Raw genomic sequence first — 6,996 nt, forward strand, 5'->3', positions numbered from 1 at the left:
TACATACGGATGCTCCTGAGACATAGCGTCGCGCTTCTTAGTTACGCGTACCAAGCGACTCGTTGCTATCGCGCGAGCGAGGAGTGGGGGGTAAATCCCAGCACTGTTTTAATTCATATTGCAAAGAGCCGGTCCTCATAATATACGGTAGTCTAATATACACAAAAATAAAGTTACTTTCTAATTTATGCTTAAATAATTTTAGATACTGATTTATAAAATAATATTAATTCGATAAAGTGTCGACCAGAAAGATCTTATCCTAGGAATTATCATTCACTGTTTTAGTGCAAAGTGGAAAATAGAATGCCTTCGTAGCATACAGGAATTCAATATATACAAAAATAATGTTCTTTTCCAATTCATGATTAAATAGTTTTAGATAGCGATTCTTGGAATAGTATTATTTCGCCAAAATGCGTATTGTAAAAATTTTATACTGCAAATTACTGTTCATTGTTTTAATCCAAAATGCAAAAAATATGCCAGTCCTCATAGTATATGGTAGATTAATATATACAAAAATAAAGGTTATTTTTTCCAATTACGTTTAAATGGCATTAGAAAGCGATTCATGGGATAGTATTATATCGACAGTGTCGACTGAAAAGATCTTATTGCAAATTACTATCATTCATTGTTTTAACGCAAAATGCAAAAAAGAATGCCGGTCTTTGTAGCATACGATAATTCAATATATACAAAAAAAAGTTATTTTCCAATTTATTCCTAAATGTTTCAGATAGCGATTCATGGGATAGTAATATTTCGACAATGTGTCGATTAAAAGAATATTAATAAATAAACAACGAGAAAAGGCCAATTAGAACAAAACGCAGAGTTTTACGCGTAAATGTGTTCTTATTTAAAACCGTTAATATGTCAAAACATGGTCTAACAAAATAAAATTATTCCATACATTTCGGCTCTCTTCGGGTCCTTCTCAATGGTAATCAATTATAATAATTATAAATAGTAATAAATTAATTAAATGTGAAAAATATTCATTCGAGATGTTAAAGAGCGCGGTAAGGAACTTAAATTATAAGATGTAATTTAACTTCCTTGTCGCGCTCTGATTTAACATCTCTTATGAATATTGTTTCACATTTAATTAATTTATTACTATTTATAATTATTATAATTGATTACCATTGATAAGGAAGAAGAGGGGTCGAAACGTATAGAATAATTTATATTGTTAAACTATGTTTTGACATATTAACGGTTTTAAATAAGAACACTTTTTATATGCGTAAAACTCTGCGATTCATGGTATTTTTTATTTCATATTTTTATATTTCATAGTATTATATCGACAAAGTGCAGATTAAAAAGACCTTATCCTACGAACTACTATCATTTATTGTTTTAACGCAAAATGCAAAAGAGAATTTTTGCCGGTCTATGTAGCATACGATAATCTAATATATACAAAAATTAAGATATTCTCCAATTTATTTCTAAATGTTTTAGCGATTCATGGGATAGTATTATTTTGACAAAGTGTCGACCAAAAGGATCTTATACTGCGAACTACTACTGTTTATTGTTTTTGCCCAAAATGCAAAAAACATGCCGGTCTTTATAGTATACAGTAGTCCAATATAACAAAAATAATATTGTTTTCCAATTTACGAAATTTAAATGGTTTTAGATGGCGATATGTAGGATAGCATTATTTTGATAAAATGCCGACCGCAAAGATTTTATCCTGCGAATATTGTTCATTGTTTTAGTCCAAACTGCTAACATGCCAGTCTTCTTACAGAATGATATAGGTGGATATATATTAAACTATAGTTTTATCAATTTGTGGCTAAACGTCCCATTATAATAATTTTCGAAATAATCATTTTTGATAACTCGAGAAATTTTCAATTGCTAAGATCTTATTCTGTAAAACGCAATTTGCCATTGTTTTAATAAAATGTAAAATGTAAAAAAGCACCAGTATTTTTGCAATATGGTGTCTATACATTAAAATAAAATTGTTTCCAATTTATCTTTAAAAGGCTTCAGATAACGATTCACAAATGTTTTTTTGCGTGAGAATTTTATTGCAAATCATTATCCACTATCATTATTTAACATAAAATACGCCGGTCCTCTTATTGTTAGTATACGACGATCTAGTATATACAAAAATCAAGTTTTTTCCTATTTACGCTTAAATGTAGATAGTAATTGGTGGATTAGTATTATTTCAAAAAAGTGCCAACCAAAAAGATTTTATTCTGCGAATCAATATTGTTCTAAGGCAAAACATATATCTGCCTTTTTACGGTGCAGGTCGATATATATTGAAATATAATGTTTTATAATTTAATGTCTAAAGAGTTTGAGATATTAATTTATAAAATATTATTTTTTAATAGCTTGAGAAATTGCTGAAATTTCAATAATTTTTATGAAAACTATATCAATTCTAAAATAAACATATTTAATTACCACTTTTATAGAAAATTAGAATATTATAAGCGCGCGCTACTCGCGCTATTTATCGTATCATATTTGATTTTCATATATATTGTATGCAAATATATTAATATATATCGTTTTTTACTTTATAATAATATATTTTATAATTAATATATTTTAAATTTATATTAATATAAAATAATAAATATATATTCATATTTTTAGTTTTAATCTATATGATATAAATCTATACGATTTATATCATATTTTTAATCTATACGTGATAAAATTATTATATACAGAATGTCTGATAATAATAGTTCCACCCGTATTGTGCAGGTAGAGCAGATAAAACTAAGGAGAAAAGTTCTGTATCATTTTGCAATTTTTGTAATAATTATTGAGAAGTAAATTAAAAAGATAAATCAAAGTACAAACTCTTTATTGTAAAATAACATTAATTCAATTAAATAACTATTATGAATCAGCGCGGAAATTGATGCGCGTACATTATTTTTATTTTTAATAAATTACATTCTAATCATAAAAATTATATTAAAATATAACGAACGTTTCGACTCCTTTTTTGGGTCTTCTTCAGCGTGATACATATGAAATTCTTCCAAAATACACGATTATTATCAGACGTTCTGTATAAGATATAATTAATATAAACCGATAAAAGCAACGTTTTGCGCTTGAAGTCTATCAGACCTTAAGTAGATTTTTCATTTGATATCTGATAAATCCTACGTATTTTCAAAATCTCTCTTTTTCTTTGCTTTTTATTTTTCACGAATATTTTCTCTATGTGAACAATCTATTTCAAAATAAAATATAGCACAATGTATTCTAATTCATTTCTAACTATTAAAAATTATGACAACGTTATTAAAATAATCTAAAAAAATCTTAAACATATTCAAAAGAAAATATAAAACCTCCGTTATAGCCAAAAGAAAGTATAATTATGAACAAATCTATTTATATGGATTGTTTTTTGATTATAATAATACATTAAATCGTTATCTGTCAAAACATGCAATCTCCACGATGACAGCTATTTGTGAAGTGTGTACAACGAGAGAATCAGGTTGCGTTCTGATATTTACTACCAGTACTGAAAATCTATAATTTATGTCACGTGCACTAAATTTTCAGTACTGATATAAGTATCAGAACGCAACACAAAAAGAAGCAACAATATCGATAATCATGCTTTCTTTAGAAAAGATACCTTTTTTCATATTTATAAAGGATTTTTCATATTTTTACGATTTATAAAGGATATAACGGACTAAGAAACTTAAAATGTTAACATGCTACATAATTCTTAATTGTTAAATGTTTGGTAACCATATTTTGAAACTTTTAGATATTAAATTTTTTTATATATTATAAGATTTAATTATTTTAAAATTTATAAGAGTGATCATAATTTCTTAAATTATTTTTTTATTGCAATGCTCTTTATCTTTTTATAACATTTATTATAAAGTTAATAAGATTTATAACAAAATTATGTTGGTGAAAAAATAAAATAAACAAGATAAGATAAAAAGTAAAAAAATAAATCTAAAATAAAAAGTAAATTTTTTGTAATTTTTGTTTACCGTTAAGTAATAATATAATAATATATCGACAAAAATAGTTAGCGACACATATTTAAAAAATCTTATTAATACGATCTTTACAAAATTAATACAAATATAATACAAATTTGTGTGATATATTAATCTGACATATTATCTCCAAAGTGATAAATGTGTAATATTCTTATCTTATTGACATATACAAATAGATGATATAAATAAATGTATGCAAAAATAATAAATAAAATATATAAAAAAACAAAATACAAAAGCGACGACATAACTAATAAACAAAATTTAAAGAAGTGTAATATTAATGTTTATCTATCGATTTTTAACTTTTTCAAAGGTATTTATAAAGTATTATAAAGTATTGTAATATTAAGTAGGCGTTAATATTTAGGATACATTAGTTCAAATTAGAAATATTTTTAAGAAAAATATATCTTTGTGCATTTTTTATTTTTAAATATTACAAGTATACGTATCTGTTTTACAAAAAAGTCGGCAAATATTCTTTTTTAATGAATAAAAATTCCTTATGATACATCGAAATTTTGACACATTGCAAACAAGAAACTAATTATCGCTGATTGGTGGAAAAAAGATTTTAAATTTAATATACAAATGTACAACTTTTAAATGAAGATGTAATGCTGAAACTATTATTTCTAAAAAATTTTTCTACAAATAATATAATGAAATTCGAAAAAAGATTTAATGCAAAACTTGAAATGATATAAATGTGTAAAAAATATTTTTAATAATTGCGGAAACATTACAAGTATAAATAGTACAACATAATAATATTTTTCTTAACAAGTGTCTAACAATTATAACAACTCTCATATAAATCTCCGTAAGTTAAAAAATTAATTTGTTTCCGTAAATTTTGCAAAGCTCTAATAATAAAAGGAAAATACAAAAAATAAGAAGGGCATGTAATAGAGAGATAATAAATAATAGATTTTTGAGATATTTAACACACATATATTATATTTGTTTTGACGATCGATCTAAAGAATATAAGCAGCAAAGTTGATAATAAAATTATATTCGTTACATTAAACATAACATTTCTATAATTATATTCTTTATATTAAACATAACATAATATTCTTAAGATATAACAGTCTTTCTTTGTATTTGCTTATGTTTATATATAAACTAATAGATATACATTATATTATATTTGTTTTGACAATCGATCTAAAGAATTTAAGTATCAAAGTTGATAATAAAATTATATTCTTTATATTAAACATAACATAATATTCTTAAGATATAACAGTCTTTCTTTGTATTTGCTTATGTTTAAACTAATATATATGTATAAACTATATATGTATAAACTATATATGTAAACTAATAAAATAATTGCTTAACGCTAGCTAAAGCTATATTTAAAAAAAATGGTTAAATTTTTATTAGATTCCAACGAAAACATATGATTATTTGTGATTATTAATACTTATTGATCAATTATAATTGACATTAAGAAGATAAGAAAAACTAACAAAAATATGGCTCTGCTTTAATATTTGAATGCATATTACTTTTTAAATGTGTCTTTAAAAAATGCTTAAATAAAAAAAATAAAAAGCTTTAACTGTTAGCTAGAACAAATATATAATTCTTTAAAATAAAAATTGAATATATTGATATATTCTACGATGTAAGAATGTTTTAAATATTTTGTTTTTAATCTTTTTAGTTCACAGTACATGCCAAATGTCGTTTAAATTAAATATAGCTAAAAAGACGGTTAAGATTTTAAAAATCTTTGTTTCTGTTTCTGATTCATTAATCACGCTTTTATCATAATAGCAGTTCTACGTTTCAAAGCGATTGGATTCTTCTTAATTAATTCTTGAATTTCGTGCAACGATGGTAACTTGTTTTTCAAGATACAGCTTCCAAAGGAATTCAATACAATCTTTTTTTAGGTTTCATTCCAATGTACTCTTTTACATTTCCCATATGGTGATGCTAACAAAATAAAAAATAGAAAATATTTATAAATAAAATAAAGAACAGAAAATATATTTAACAATATCAATTCTTACACCATATTTTTTATAAAACTTACTAGAACGTTTTCTTTTCTGAGAAAAGTATTTTTCTGTTTCTGTTTCACTGTCGCTTGAAAAAAAGACATTCGAATCTAAAACGTTGTAATAATAAAAATTAATAATAAAAAATAATAATAAAAACATAAATTTATTTTACATCAATTTTTCTACTATTAATCATACTTGTACAATATTACGACTATCAAAAGACAAATCTTGTACTTTCTTCCTTGATTTTTCATTTCATCAATTTTGTTTTATAGAAATATTATAAAATATGCAAAATAAAACAGATGAATTTTTTAATAATATTTCATAAGTTTATTAATAGTTTGTTGAAATAAAAATATATAGGTAACAAATAAGTTCTATTAATAACTCCCGATTATATAAATATTAATATAAAAATTTAAATCTTTTTAAAATAAAAGTTAATTTTTATTTAAGTTTTTATGTAATATTTTAGATCTTTTATAATTAACTACTGTAAAAAATGCATAAAATACTTACTACAATTTAAAGTATTCGGATTTATATCGTTTTCAGAAGCATTATTTATATCTTCATCACTTTTTTCTTTGTTATTATTATTTTCATCTTCATTTTTGCCACTTGCAGATTATAATAATCTGAATATTCGTAAAATTTCTCGATGAACTACTGGCATTCTATAATGTTCACGATGAATTTTGTCCTCATGTCCCATGAAATTAGCTAGATCCATAATTTCTGTATCCGTTAAGTTTAAGTTGACTCCTAATGTTGCTACATGCTTACGCAGAGTAGTACCTCTTAAAATTTCAGGCTGATTAGTTCTACATTCAATTGAAAATTTGCGCATCAGATCACATGCTTTTAAGTATGCATGTTTACGAGAATCCATATTAGGAATACCAAAAACATAAGGATTT

At 24.0% G+C, this 6,996-nt stretch overlaps 1 long non-coding RNA gene across 1 annotated transcript; it reads right to left on the minus strand.

The window, feature by feature from the left end:
• Positions 1-5,905: 5,905 nt before the first annotated feature.
• Positions 5,906-6,726, minus strand: LOC126852086 (uncharacterized). The gene is made up of 3 exons (XR_007687788.1): positions 6,596-6,726; positions 6,103-6,177; positions 5,906-6,002 (listed from the first exon to the last, which is right to left on the minus strand). It is a non-coding gene; the product is annotated as an uncharacterized LOC126852086 (long non-coding RNA).
• Between the last annotated feature and the right edge of the window lie 270 nt (positions 6,727-6,996).

This window comes from Cataglyphis hispanica, chromosome 9 (assembly GCF_021464435.1).
Source record: "Cataglyphis hispanica isolate Lineage 1 chromosome 9, ULB_Chis1_1.0, whole genome shotgun sequence".
Lineage (NCBI taxonomy): Eukaryota > Metazoa > Arthropoda > Insecta > Hymenoptera > Formicidae > Cataglyphis > Cataglyphis hispanica.